This window comes from Chenopodium quinoa, unplaced genomic scaffold (genome assembly GCF_001683475.1).
Source record: "Chenopodium quinoa cultivar QQ74 unplaced genomic scaffold, ASM168347v1, whole genome shotgun sequence".
In the NCBI taxonomy this organism is placed as follows: Eukaryota; Viridiplantae; Streptophyta; class Magnoliopsida; order Caryophyllales; family Amaranthaceae; genus Chenopodium; species Chenopodium quinoa.
Window position 1 is genome coordinate 153,054 of NW_018743014.1, and position 14,297 is coordinate 167,350.

The 14,297-nt window shown below is 42.0% G+C and overlaps 1 long non-coding RNA gene across 3 annotated transcripts; it reads right to left on the reverse strand.

Annotated features, from left to right (window-relative positions):
* Positions 1–9,643: 9,643 nt before the first annotated feature.
* Positions 9,644–14,274, reverse strand: LOC110729828. Of its 3 annotated transcripts, none has more exons than XR_002512948.1 (3): positions 13,947–14,274; positions 13,430–13,635; positions 9,644–11,236 (listed from the first exon to the last, which is right to left on the reverse strand). It is a non-coding gene; the product is annotated as an uncharacterized LOC110729828 (long non-coding RNA). The 3 variants fall into 3 exon arrangements; XR_002512947.1 differs by having other exon boundaries at positions 9,644–11,240; XR_002512946.1 differs by having other exon boundaries at positions 9,644–13,635.
* Between the last annotated feature and the right edge of the window lie 23 nt (positions 14,275–14,297).

A 14,297-nucleotide genomic window follows, 5' to 3' on the forward strand; every position in this document is an offset into this window, starting at 1 on the left:
CCACCCATCCGGTGATGATTAAGTATCTTCAGGCGGTCAAAGAGGAGGTTGGGGCATTTGATGAATTCAACCTAAGTCAAGTACCCAGATCCGAGAATAATCAGGCGGATGCACTATCCAAACTCGCATCCTCCGCCACATGTGATACGCCTAGATCAGTCTTCTGGGAAGTCATGGAAAAGAAAAGCATTGAACATGACCCCATTGGAGTTCTAGATCGAAGCTCCACTTGGATGGACCCCATCCGGAATTACTTGGTAGACGGCACTCTTCCGGAAACCTCATCCGAAGCAGCTGCTCTTAAAAGACGAGCATTAAGCTTCGCAATGCACAAAGGTGAACTGTTCCGGAAGGGTTACATGCAGCCGCTATTCAAGTGTGTTACCCCAGAACGGGGTAAGGAAATACTGGAAGATCTGCACGCCGGCTTCTGTGGATCTCACATTGGCGGGAGGACCCTCGCCAAAAGAACCCGGCGGCAAGGATACTTTTGGCCTACCCTTGAGGCGGATGCATTAGATCTGGTGAAAAGATGTGACAAGTGCCAGAGGTTCGGCCGGCTGATAAGGCAGCCGGCAACTGATTTAACAGCTATTCACAGTCCAATTCCCTTTGCAAAATGGGGCATGGATATTTTGGGGCCATACACTCCTGCCCCAGGCGGCAGAAGATACATCTTGGTGGCTGTTGATTACTTCACCAAGTGGGTCGAGGCCGAGGCGGTTAAGGGCATCAAAACTAAGGATGTCATCTCCTTCATCTGGAGAAATGTCATCACCCGGTTCGGTGTACCAATGTCAATGGTCTTTGACAATGGCCCCCAGTTCGAAACGCCTGTCCTAAAGACTTGGTTGCAAGATCAAGGGATTTCCCACTACTTTGCATCCGTTGGCCGTCCGCAAGCAAACGGTCAAGTTGAAGCTTTCAACAAGCTTATCTCAGGCGGCATAAAGAAAAAGATCGAGAAGGCAGACGAGCTTTGGGCAGAAGAGTTGACTCACGTTCTTTGGTCCATCAGAACTACTGAGAAGTGGTCAACCGGTGAAACTCCATTCCTTATGGCATATGGCACAGAGGCGGTGCTTCCCATTGAATTATATGAGCCAACACTTCGAATCATGTTGTATGATGAAGAGGCAAATTGGGAAGCCATGCGCTTGTCTCTGGATACTCTTCCAGAAAGAAGGGGCAACGCCGCCTTGCGTCATGAAATCTACCGCCTTCGAATGACGAGGGCCTACAACAAAAGGGTGCGTAAACACCCCCTCAAAGTGGGAGATTTTGTCTTACGAAAGCTTGAAGCAACTGGTAGGGCAAACGAACAAGGGAAACTGACCCCAAACTGGGAGGGACCCTACCGGATTTTTGAAGAAGTTAGAAACGGCACATACCGCCTGGAAACCCCAGACAGAATGCGGCTGCCTCGTACCTGGAATGTAGATAACTTGAAAAAGTACTACTTCTAAGGATTTTGTAATTTTGTATTGAAATGTGAAAGCATATAATTTCCATTCATACAATTGTATTTGCACCTGTCTAGTGCAAGAAACACAGACGGAAGAACACTTATTAAAACCACTGCTCCAAAAAGAGCAGTCATCCGGTGACACCCATCCGGGTGAATCACTGAAGAGAACAGCTCTCTTCTGGGTGGAACATTGTTCTAGCGATCCAATAACTCTAACGGCATTTGTCAAACAATTTTGCAGCCGTTAGAAATGATCCTTTGCATCTAGCATTCATCCGGCAAGGACCCAAAAGAGGTCCATCCGGGTGAATCACTGAAGAGAACAGCTCCCTTCTGGGTGGAACATTGTTCTAGCGATCCAATAACTCAAACGACATTTGTCAAACAATTTTGCAGCCGTTAGAAATGATCCTTTGCATCTAGGATTCATCCGGCAAGGACCCAAAAGAGGTCCATCCGGAAAAATGAAATTCCTAATGGGCCACCGTAACCATCTAAACGGTTTTACATCCCATCCTATATATAATTGTACCAGACGGGGCAAGGTTAGGTCAGTCATTGACCCCCCATCCGGCTTTTTATTACACCAGACGGGGCAAGGTTAGGTCAGTCACTGACCCCCCATCCGGCTTCCATGAAACGGCTGCCAGTCTACTGTTGGGGTAAACAGGTAGCCATTTCAGGGGCATATTGTGGTATCGCTTCTTCATCCGGCATATATAGAACGGCTGAAATACTTGTAAATACTTGTAAAAATGCATATATAAAAAAAATGCTAATAATAGGGGTAGCAAAACCGACTGTGTCGGTTAATAGATAAATATTAATCTAATTGAAATGTTAGCCGGACCCCTGTCCGGGAAAGATACATCGAAAATACACGGCACGCAGGCCGGTAAAAAAAGAGAACATATCAATCTTGCTGTTGCTCTTGTTGCTGAGGCTGCTCCAACCCTTGAGCTTGCCCAACCTGAGTCTCAGCCGTCTGCTCCTGCAGCTGCTCCGGCTGGTTTCCCATTGGCACCCCATCCGGCTCTGACCCTAACCCCTTCTCAGCCCACTCGTCGAAAGGAGGAGGGGCAGGAGTGCCGAGTACTCGAGCTTCATAAACTTCAGAAGCATACAAGTAACGGAGGTTGAAATAGTCAAAGTCAAAGTCCGGATGGATGAGGCCCCAAGCCAGCTTCATGCGCTCCTCGCAGTCGGCTTCATTCTCTGTAATCAGGCGGCTGAGTTCCTCGTTCAGCTCCTTTTTGTGGGCCGCCTGAATATTAGTGAGTTGGACAGTCAGCTCGCTGTTCTTCTGGCGGAAGTTGGCATTTTCCTTGTCAGCTCCTTCCAGAGCTCTAAGATTAGCCTGGAGGTCCTTGACCTTAAGCTCAAGTTCATCAACTTTCTTCTTGGCCTCATCCCCAGCTAGCACAGCCTCTTTCAGTAATTCCTCCTGTTGCAACTCCCTCTCTTTAGTTGCCAAATCATATTTAATAGTGTGAAATTGACTAACGTCAATTAGGTCAAGGGCACGCCTCTGAGCGTCTCTTACCTCCTCTTGCTTTTTACGCAAGGGGACTCGGAGCCCGTCCACTCTCAGCATCACCTATGGTACCAACCGGAAAAGGAGTTAGAACTAATGATAATAATTACTACTCATCCGGCAAAAGCAGAGCTTGAGACAAGCATAGGGCATTCGGGTTATTTACCTCAGCAAGAAGAGAGTTGATGCGATCCAGGTTAACCTGGTGTACAGCCGGCACCGCCTCCTTTTCAGAACGGGTCAGAGTCTTGACCATTCTCTTGGCGTATTGGTTGTAGTCGGGCCGGCTGGTAGAGTCATCTGCAAAGGAAGGGTTATCTGTCAGATACTGGGCATATGCGCCACCTATATTCATGCGGCTGCCAGAGGAGCCCCCAGACTGGCTTGCTTGAGTTTTGACTCTCATATGCCCAAGCGGCCAGGGGGGGTCAAAGGCAGAGGTTTTACCTTGATCAGGCTGTGGGGTGCCATCCCCCCCAGCCGCATCTGAGCCAGATCCCATCCGGGTCTGGCCCGCCGAAACACTCGGCGTTAGCTGCAGGCTCTTCCCTGCAGTGGTTGGCCTTGCAGGGGCAGACGTCCTCTTTGCAGGACTAGCTGCCAAAGGTGGACCCGGCAGCCTTGGAGCTTTTGAAGCCGGTTGGGGTATCACACCAGCCGGTCTTTTGTGCATGCTTGCAAGTGATTTTGGCATGCCTTGGGTTCCACCCTGAAAATAGTCAAAACAAAGCAATCAGTTAGAAGCAAAGGCAGCTCATCATATGTCATCCGGTAAGAAATGGAAGAGGTTTTACCCCAGCATTCTTGGCGGCCAGTGCCGCCTTCTTCTCTTCGATTTGCTTCTTTCTCAGCTCAATAGCTGAGAAGGCAGGTGTCTTTTCAGGAGGCACCATTCTTTTAGCTTTACCTGCAAAAAGGGAAATTCGAGTTAGAACGTGTACGCATAATCAGGCGTCAGAATACCGGATGGATTAATGAACCTACTCTTTTTAAACATTGAACTTAGATTGCAAAGGGACAAGAAGGCCTCGTCCCTGAACCATTCCGGGAGGGGTACCCAGAACTTTGGGACGATGATTTCACTACCGTCCTCCATCAGATGGGTCGTTTTGAGGAAGAGACCCGTCTCCATTATTTGGTCCCAGGCCTCAGACGGCACTTTCGGGAGCGCGCATTTTTTGCCCAGCAATGCCGGGTGCTTATTATACCGCCGCAGCCGGTGATTTAGGGAAGTGGAAGGGGAAGAGACGACATAAAATTTGCTCTTCCAGTTGGTCCACTTTGATGGCTTCTCCAAAGTCATCATGTATTCTTGGTTGGTGGTAAGGGTGTACCAGGCATTCCACCCACCCGGAGCCCGGCTGAGGTAATGCATGTGTGCAAAAGCCTCCCAACTGGGGTTCACCTCCTGCAGCTCACATGCGGCAATGTACCCCAAAATATTGACCCAAGAGTTAGGAGTCAATTGCCATACGCCCAAGTCATACCCCAGCAATATGTCCTTGATGCAGGGGAGAAGGGGGAACCGGAGGCCTGCTTTGAATGCCGCCTCATAACAGCCGAAAAAATCATCGGCATGGTCCAAGTCGTCCGTCCATACGACGGCTGCATTAGCAGGCGGGACTCTTATTTCCCAGTCCTTCCCAACTGGTTTCCTTTTAAAAAGAAAGGCAGGAAGGGTTGCAGTAAGGGTGACCACGTCTCTCGAAGACATGGTCATGTCAGTCGGATCCCCCTTAGCCGGCCATTTGTAGGCCTCCTCAACAATAGGCTCAGCCTCCTGTGCAGGAGCTTCAGATTCGGACCCAGACTCTACTCCAGCAGATTCATCGCCGGATCCTTCGGCATTAGAATCAGAGTCTTCTAATATGCTGTCACCCGGTGTGCTCGGACCACTCGGGGATTCTAGACGAGTCCCCAGGGTTTCTTCCAAAGGAATTTCACCAGACGATCCTGCCGTCTGGTCCTCGTTTCTGGCATCAGCCAGATCTTCGGCTGCGTCGTCGGACTTGTAATCCGGGTCAACTGCCGTCCATCTTATCCGAGCCATTCTGTCCTGCACATGAACAGAGACGGTCGGATTCGAGGTAGGTGAAGGTTCGCCCAAATACCCCCAGACGGCAGTCCCAGTCCTAGACTCAGCCGTGCCTGGTGACCGCCTGACAGCAGTCGTAGGCTGTGCCGAGTGTATAATTGAAGGGTCCATAACCTATCTATGCAACCGGAAAATTAACAAAAAGAATTGAAACAGGGTGCAGACGGTACCTTTGGAGGTTAAAATTTGCTGAGTTGATTGCTTGAAACCTTCACAGGCGGAAGTCTCCGAATGTGTTAGAGCTGAAACAAAGATGCATAGATCAGACGTATTTTATAGAAACTCATTCAAAAGCTCTTCAAGCGGTGGAGTCCCTGATGAGGGATAGCTAAGTTTGAGCCAAAATTGCTCAAACGACCCCCATACGGTTGAAAGCCGGATGGGGGCAATTTGAAACAAAGTTTGAGCCAAGGCTGCTCAAACGACCCCCATACGGTTAAATGCCGGATGGGGGCTATTTGTATGTTTGAGAAAAAGCTATAGGCTGCTCAAACAACCCCCATACGGTTAGACGCCGGATGGGGGCAATTTAAACAACGTTTGAGAAAAAGCCAAGGCTGCTCAAACGACCCCCATACGGTTGAAAGCCGGATGGGGGCAATTTGAAACAAAGTTTGAGCCAAGGCTGCTCAAACGACCCCCATACGGTTAAATGCCGGATGGGGGCTATTTGTATGTTTGAGAAAAAGCTAAAGGCTGCTCAAACAACCCCCATACGGTTAGACGCCGGATGGGGGCAATTTAAACAACGTTTGAGAAAAAGCCAAGGCTGCTCAAACGACCCCCATACGGTTGAAAGTCGGATGGGGGCAATTTGAAACAAAGTTTGAGCCAAGGCTGCTCAAACGACCCCCATACGGTTAAATGCCGGATGGGGGCTATTTGTATGTTTGAGAAAAAGCTAAAGGCTGCTCAAACAACCCCCATACGGTTAGACGCCGGATGGGGGCAATTTAAACAACGTTTGAGAAAAAGCCAAGGCTGCTCAAACGACCCCCATACGATTAAAAGCCGGATGGGGGCAATTCGAAACAGTTTGAGCCAAGGCTGCTCAAAAGACCCCCATACGGTTAAATGTCGGATGGGGGCTATTTGTATGTTTGAGAAAAAGTTAAAGGCTGTTCAGACGACCCCCATACGGTTAAAAGCCGGATGGGGGCAATTTGAAACAAAGTCTAAGCCAAGGCTGCTCAAACTACCCACATACGGTTAAATGCCGGATGGGGGCAATTTGAATGATGTTTGAGAAAAAGCCAAGGCTGCTCAAACTACCCCCATACGGTTAAATGCCGGATGGGGGAAATTTGAATGATGTTTGAAAACAAAGGCTGATCAAACCACCCCCATACGGCTAAAGGCCGGATGGGGATACTTATAACTAGTTTGAATAAAAACAAAGTTGGCTCAAAGGGGTCCCATGCGGCACAATGCCAGATGGGAGTATATTAAACATCCCAGACGGCAAAACGCCGGATGAGGGGGATTTTTGGACTTGTCCAAAGCCAGCCCCATGCAGCAAAATGCCGGATGAGGGCATTTTAAAACTAGGGAAATATTTCAAAAACCTCAGACGGGAAATCCCGGATGAGGTAGGGGTAATTCAGAAATTTTGGACAAAATATACCCAGGCGGCAAAATGCCGAGTGAGGTCCTTAATCTAGGGGCAAAAAGAGGGAGAAAGCAGACGGTTCCTTACTAAATCCGCACTCAGCCGGATTGCAGATGTCAAGTTCTTGCGAAAACCGGATGCTCGAAGGTCTTGAAAGAAGCAGCCGGTATCAGAGCTTCTTCTTAGGAAGTTTTTGAAAAATTTTTTGAAGAAAATAAAAAGTGCGGAGGAAAGAGGTAGCCACCCTACTTATAGAAAGAGGCAGAAGGCGAACAGTCACCTTCTGCACGAAAATTTGGAATTCAAAAAAAAAAAAAAAAAAAGAAAAAAAAAAGGGAAGCAGACGAACCGTCACTTACCCCATGCACCCTACGTCTGTCACAGGTGACACGTGAGTTTGCCACATCTCACCTGTGAGGGGCAGATGTTTAGGGTGAAAATACCGTAAGACACGTGGCCCAATAAAGGCTTGACACGTGTCAATCTTTCAACGGTCTGCAAAGGCCCAATCCCTTTGCGACACGTGTCCCTTGTACCCTAATTGAGATACAGTTCACCCTTACTATAAATAGTAAGGGTAGACCTCATTTATGGGGATCACACATTAATTACAACCACACAAAAACAAAGCCAAAAACCTACTGAAACGCTCTCGAACCGAGAAGCTTTTATCGTTCTTATTCCACTTCGAAAAGATACTAACTTAATCTTCGGAGGCGGAACTCCCACCCCCATCCGGAGTCTCCGTTACTTGTGCAGGTACAGGCGTAAGAAGGAAGTCTGCTAGGAAATCGTAACCCTCCCGAAGGACATAAAAGACCCCCAAACAAGAATCACCTAATCTAATTAGCTCCTCAATTCCAAGTCCGACCAATGACCCCAGTAACGTCCCCCAAGACTTTGATCAATTTAGGCACGATGGTTCTTCCGATTTTCATCCATATAACTTGAATAATATGAATATGCCCAATTTTCCACAAAATTTCCACCACAAAACCAATTTCCACAATTTGGTCAATTCCCACCTAATTACTTTGACCCACAAAGTTTTTATTCTAGCCAAGGTAGCCCACAAGATACCCCTAATGCTTCCGGTTCTACTGCTAACCAACAAACTCACAAAACTACAAATACCCAACCCCAAAACACACAAGACAAATGGTCAACCAAAAGTAAAATGGTTCATATTAAAAGCCGTAAAAGTGATGTTTGGAATTATTTTTTGCGAAATAAAGAACAAAAAAAAGCAAAATGTAACACATGTGGTAATATATACTTGACACAATCCAAGTCCGGGACGGGACATTTAAGTAGACACATGAAAAGTTGTGCAAAACCAGCTAGTGCTCCAACCCAGCCAAGAATTTTCCAATTCCATCCACACGGCTTTACCTACAACTATGAAAGGGATAGGGAAAAACTAGGAAAAATGATAGTACACACCGAATAACCTTTTCTTTTCTCCGAAAGTGACCCATTTAACACTTACATTAACAAAACTTACCACCCCAACATAAAAAAATCTCTAGGAAAATCGTTCGTTCCGCCGCCATGAAAAATTTCCAAGAGTACAAAATTAGGTTACAAGACGAATTGAGTAACCTTAATTGTAGAGTGTCTTTAACCGCCGATTCTTGGGATAGTATTTATGTGTGACTTTCCATTGGGTAGATGATCAATGGTTGTTGCAAAAACGAATTATTCATTTTAAAATGCTTGAATACCCCCACACCGGTATTAACATTGCTCACCACTTAATGGGAGCAATAAATGAATATAACCTTGGAGAAAAAATCATGTCAATGACATTTGACAACGCAACCCCAATGACATATTATGCTAATTATGTTAAACAAAATTGTACCAATGTAATATTAGACGGTGACGCACTCCATACTAGATGTGTTTGCCATGTTTTTAACTTATGTGTACAGGATGGAATCAGAGCAATTGATCCATACTTCAACAAAATTAGAGATGCTATTATGTCTATTAATAGCTCAAACATGAGATATCAAGAATGGAAGAGTTTTCTAAAACAACAAAAGATAAGAGCAATAAAAATCAAAACTGATTGCCCAACTAGGTGGAATTATTCCACCTATGACATGTTAACCAAGGCAATTGATTACAAGAATCCGTTAACAATTTTTTACAACAACAAAATTCCAAACAATGCTATATTTGAGGATGATTGGGTTAAATGTGAATGATATATGCAGTTCTTACAGTTATTATATAAAATGACGTATTGTTTTTCTTCTGTTTATAATCCTTGTGCTCATAACTTTCTTTCAAATGCATGTTTATTCGCCCAACTTTTTGTTGATCATCGCAACGAAAGTGATTATGATCAGTATCTTCCAGCAATGGAAACAAAGTGGCGTAAATATTATACTAAAATTCCTTTAATTTATATTTTTGCTTCAATATTAGATCCTAGGCAAAAGTACAAAACTAACCTCAAGTAAAACCCAAAAAGTGTTACAAAAAGTGGTAAAAGTGTTATTATAGACAATAGGTAACACTTTAGTGGGTGATACATCCACCCATGTTACCTAAGGTCTTATGTAAGACTTTGGGCAACATATGGTAACACTTTTCAAAGTGTTACTATATAACCTCTTATATAACACTTTTTTAATGTCATTAGTATAATTTTTAATGTGTTACTTTTTATTTCTTAAGTAACACTTACTTATTTTTAGTAACATTTTTCAAACATTATGTATCACTTTATCCGACATTATGTATCACTTTTTCAATCTAATGTAACACTTTGTTGATTATTAAGTAACACTTTTCAATCATCTTTTGACATATAGTAGCACTTTATTCGACATTATGTATCACTTTTTGCAAGCTAATGTAACACTTTATTCATTAATAGGTAACATTTATAATTATTATTGTTATTATTACAACTACTACAAAAAAAAAATCCAAGAAACAGCAATAATTTGAATTGATAGAATTTAATAGTTTCTTACAAAAAAATCTAATCAACACCATTTTTTTTTTTTGTTTGGCTAAGTAATCTAATAAACAAAACAAAAAGAAAGTCATGAACTTCGGTCTCTAGACTAGACCGCTAGCAGTAACAAATGATTGCAATAGCTAGCAGTAACAAAAGATTGTAGCAGGCAGCAGTGAAAGCAACGCGCATCAGCAGACCAGACCAGCAACTAACAGTAGCAGCAGACAGCAATGAAAGCAGCGCACAACACTAAGAGCAGCAGACATCCAGTAGGCTCCAACTGAAGGAAGCCTTAGTAATCTCACACAATCAAAAGTACTTTCCTTGATGGCACCCATCCAGTAGGTTGTACCTGTAGGTCACACAAACTCCAGAAAAGACATAAATAAAACTATCACAAACTAGTTTTTTAGCTACTACTTCTACCAAATTCTTCTATGCATTTCAGCTACTGTCTCTGCCAAAGTCTATATCACAATCACAATCATGATGCCCAAGTAACACATGGGCATCTGTTTAATAAGTATCCACTAAAACTCTGGTAGGGCTCAAGTATGACATACATCAGATATTAATTCAGATAACCCCGCATAGGCCCAAGCAAAAATGAGAAGTAATCTGTAATACTAATACTCCTATTAGCTTATCTCTAATTCTCTATTCCTTTTCATCTTCTGTTTTGTTTAGAGTTGTTGAATCTATAAATGTACATACAGCATCTACTCAATAATAATACTCCCCCCTACCCTTTTTCCCCATGATGTATGCTCACTTTATTAATTTTTGGTTGTTTAATATTGATGAGAGAAGATAACGGTAGGTCCAAAATATTGTTTGTGAGAGTAGAATAATGATCCATTTATATACGGCATAGAGCAAAAAAAAAAATAAAAAAAAAATAAAAAAATAAAACTTATTTGAAAATGTGCTAGGGACTTGTATAAACAGCCAATAGAAAGATATGTGGGTGTATAAACATAAGGCAGTGATATTGTGAATTTGACCAATATCGAGTTCTTTAGTGAGTCCAACGTTAAAAAAAAGCTGAATAAAATCAAACATAAAATATTGTAAGGAAATTAATCAAGTGACCAAAGTTTGAAACCTTATATGCGTCATAATGAATTCAATTTCATTTACTGCTTTTCATGAAATGAATACTTATTAAACGGATGCCTTAGTAACATGTTTTAGTGGATACTTATTAAACGGATGCCAAAGTAACATGCTAAAATGATATAGACTTGGAAAAACAAGCTTTGACTCAGAGGATAATCAGGCTATATCATCATCACAATCTATAGCAGAACCAATTTTTTAGCTACTGTCTGCGCCAAATTCTTCGAGGCTATATCATCATCAGCACAATCTGCCAAATGCATAAACCTTTGTTGTGTAGACTTATGCATGTCATAGGACCTGTACTGGGCACTTTCATTGATTAGGATACGGGTTTAAGAGCTTAATACCTTAGTTAGGCAGACAATTATGATCCCACCTGATTGCAGATTCAAGTACCTGAGCACCTGAGTAGAAAAAGAGCACCCGATCACCTGACTTCACATAAAACAAAGTCTAGATTATTAATTTCTTCCATAATCTTAGTAGAAAGGGTATTGCAGGCATTAAGTTTGGTAATCATAGGATTCAGAACTACGACATACAGACCAACCACCATAAGATTCCAAGGCCTTAATTTTTTTTTCCACGAATTTAAGCAGAAAAAAAGAAAAAATGAGAGAGAGTCAGGAAAAAAGAAAAAGCACCTGACTGACTGCAAATTCAAATACCTAAGCACAGAAAGAGCAAAAGCGCACCTAAGTGACTGCAAATTCAAATATCTAAGCACAGAAAGAGCACCTGACTACACACAAACGCAATCTAGATTAATTTCTAACATATTCTTAGTAAAAGGGTAATACAACAGTAAACTAAATGTAATTTGGGTCCCGATGAAATTAAGAATGGCCCTCTAAATATTCAACAGCTCATAGGTATTCAACTGCCACTATAATATTAAACCTCAATTAAATTCAACCTGCAAAATAGAGTCAGAGCTTCTCTGTTACACAACACTAAATCACTAACTTACAAAAATCACACCACAAGCTTCTGTGTTGCACAACCAATAACCAGCTTAGCCTTACAAACCTTACAAAAGGTTTTTAGAGAGAACTAGGAATAGGTGGATTTGCAGCTGTTTACTACGGTTGCTTAAAAGATGGGGTGGAAGTTTCTAAGCTGCCATTATTCTAAATCAATTTTGCGCTTCCCAAACAAAATTTACCGAATACATAATTAATTGTGCAGCGATCATCAAATCGAGCATTGTGGCGAGAAAAAACACTAATTTATGAAATTGAAGAAATAAAAAAGTAGAAATTGAGGGAAATACCTGCAAGAATTAGCGAGCAGTATAAGCAGTCTGGCCAATAACAATTTCTTGGGTAGGGAATGAGTAAACAAAAATAAGGAATTATAGATTTCTGTGCAAAAATGAACTAAAAGTATACTAGATTAAGAGGATATAGTCACATTCTGATTATCTTGCAATTGCACTTAAAGTAACTTTGTGATTTTGATCCATAGCAAATATGCCCACACAATCTTTTTAGTTAGTTTCATGAGATATATTTCTTTATTTAATGAATAAAGACAAGTAATAATGAATTAATTAAAACCTATGTTGTATAAAGTTGTTCGCTAAATGCAAATCTAGTTATGACAATTTCCTACTAGGATCCACATGGTTCAAAATGTGATACAAGAAACTTTAGCACAGGTAAAATCAAATCTTTCGGAGGCAATTTTGGCCAGCTCTAAATACATTTCATCTTTAGAATTACTAATTATTCCATTGCACCAATCATTAGGGGTGTACATAAACAGGACCGGACCTGAAAACCGACCTGAACCGGACCCGTTGGGACCAGACCTGTAGATTCAGGTCCGGTCTTGGTCCTTGAAATTCAAGGTTTCCGGTCCCGGTCCGGATCAGGTTTGTGCTAAAAAAGGAGATCCTAATAACCCATATCAAATTGGTTTCAAGTTTGTATAGTTTTCTTCTATGTTGATTTTTTGGTCCTGTTGTACGGTAGTTTTTGTGCTAAAAAGGGAGATCCTAATAGCTGTTAACTAATTATAGTTTGGACAGCTGTAATAGATGCTAGAGCTAGATCATATCCTCTTTAGAACCCTATGCAGGTGAAACTATTAGCATATCTCTCTCTTTCACAATATATTGCTGTGATTTGAATAAATTATGTACGGTCTTCAATTTCCAAGAAGTTGCTAAATTCTGATGTTGTATTATGTACCAGAGGTGAATCTATCTAATGACAATTCATGCTTGCTTCAAGCTATTGGCTTCTAAGGAGTTGGGTAGCTTGTTTCTGCTCAACGCATTTTATAACACTCCTCCCAAGTCTCGAGCCACTTTTAATTGCTCCTAGCACTTATCCTCAAAAAAATTGTACAATGGGTCAATATTTATGTGAAAAATTAGAATTGTAAGCAATGTTTGAAGCATGTTTAAGCCTTTAGGACAGGGCATAGTTATGCTCGATTCATTACATTCTCAAGCAGGACCTGGTTAATTTGCAAGCCATTTAGGCTCATTCCTTATCACTGACAATTAATTGGAGCTTTTCTCTAGAATATGATTCTTTGTGGAATCAATTTTGTCTACATACATTAAATTTGCATATGATAAATAGATGAGTTACTAAAAATTTTGGATGTAGTACCTCAAAGGCTCAGACTGTAGATGATATTTTGAGTCTGTTGTCTTAGTGGCTTCCTTTGAACAGATCAAAATCTTCTGAGATATTGATGTCTAAAATTTCAGATACCAACATTATTAGACTCTCCAAATACTTCTGGACCTCATGGGCTTGTTATAACAACTGCTTTCATTACGAATCACCCACTTCATATGGATTTTTGAGGAATGCTGGTGAATACCCAGAAATGATTGTTAGCATTTAGAGTTGACTAATTATACTAATCCCTTAACTAAAGTTTAATTATTAGAGTTAGAACCCTAAAACCAACACTCAATTCAATTACAAATTACCCAATTCAAAAACTTAATTAACATATCAGAGTAATTTACAAAACCCCCAAATAAGAAATCAAGTATAATTGTACCCCCAATTCAGATTAAATCATAAATTTAATCGCTAAACCCAATTATACATATTTTTATTATCACAAATTCACAATTCATTCATCACAATTATGTTTCAGAAATTCGAAGCTTACCTGTATAGTGAAGTGACGGCGTAGCGGTGCAGCGGAGATCGAGGTGTGGTGGTTGGCCGTGGATCGGTGGGTTCGGCGGAGGACTGGTGAGCGCAGCGGTGGAGCAATAATCAGTGCAGACTCCTTATGGGAGCACGGGTTGCGATAGGGGTAGGCTGCGATAGGTGGGGGCTACACTGTCGCACCGGGAGGGAGAAGGGGAGAAACCGAGAAATACGAGGGAGGAAGAGAATTGTGAGGCTATGACGATTTTTTTAAAAAAAAAAATAATATCAAATTAAATTTACAACCAACTTTTACCTAATATCAAAGAGTTATTACAACCAAGTGCTACCTAATATCAAAGTGTTA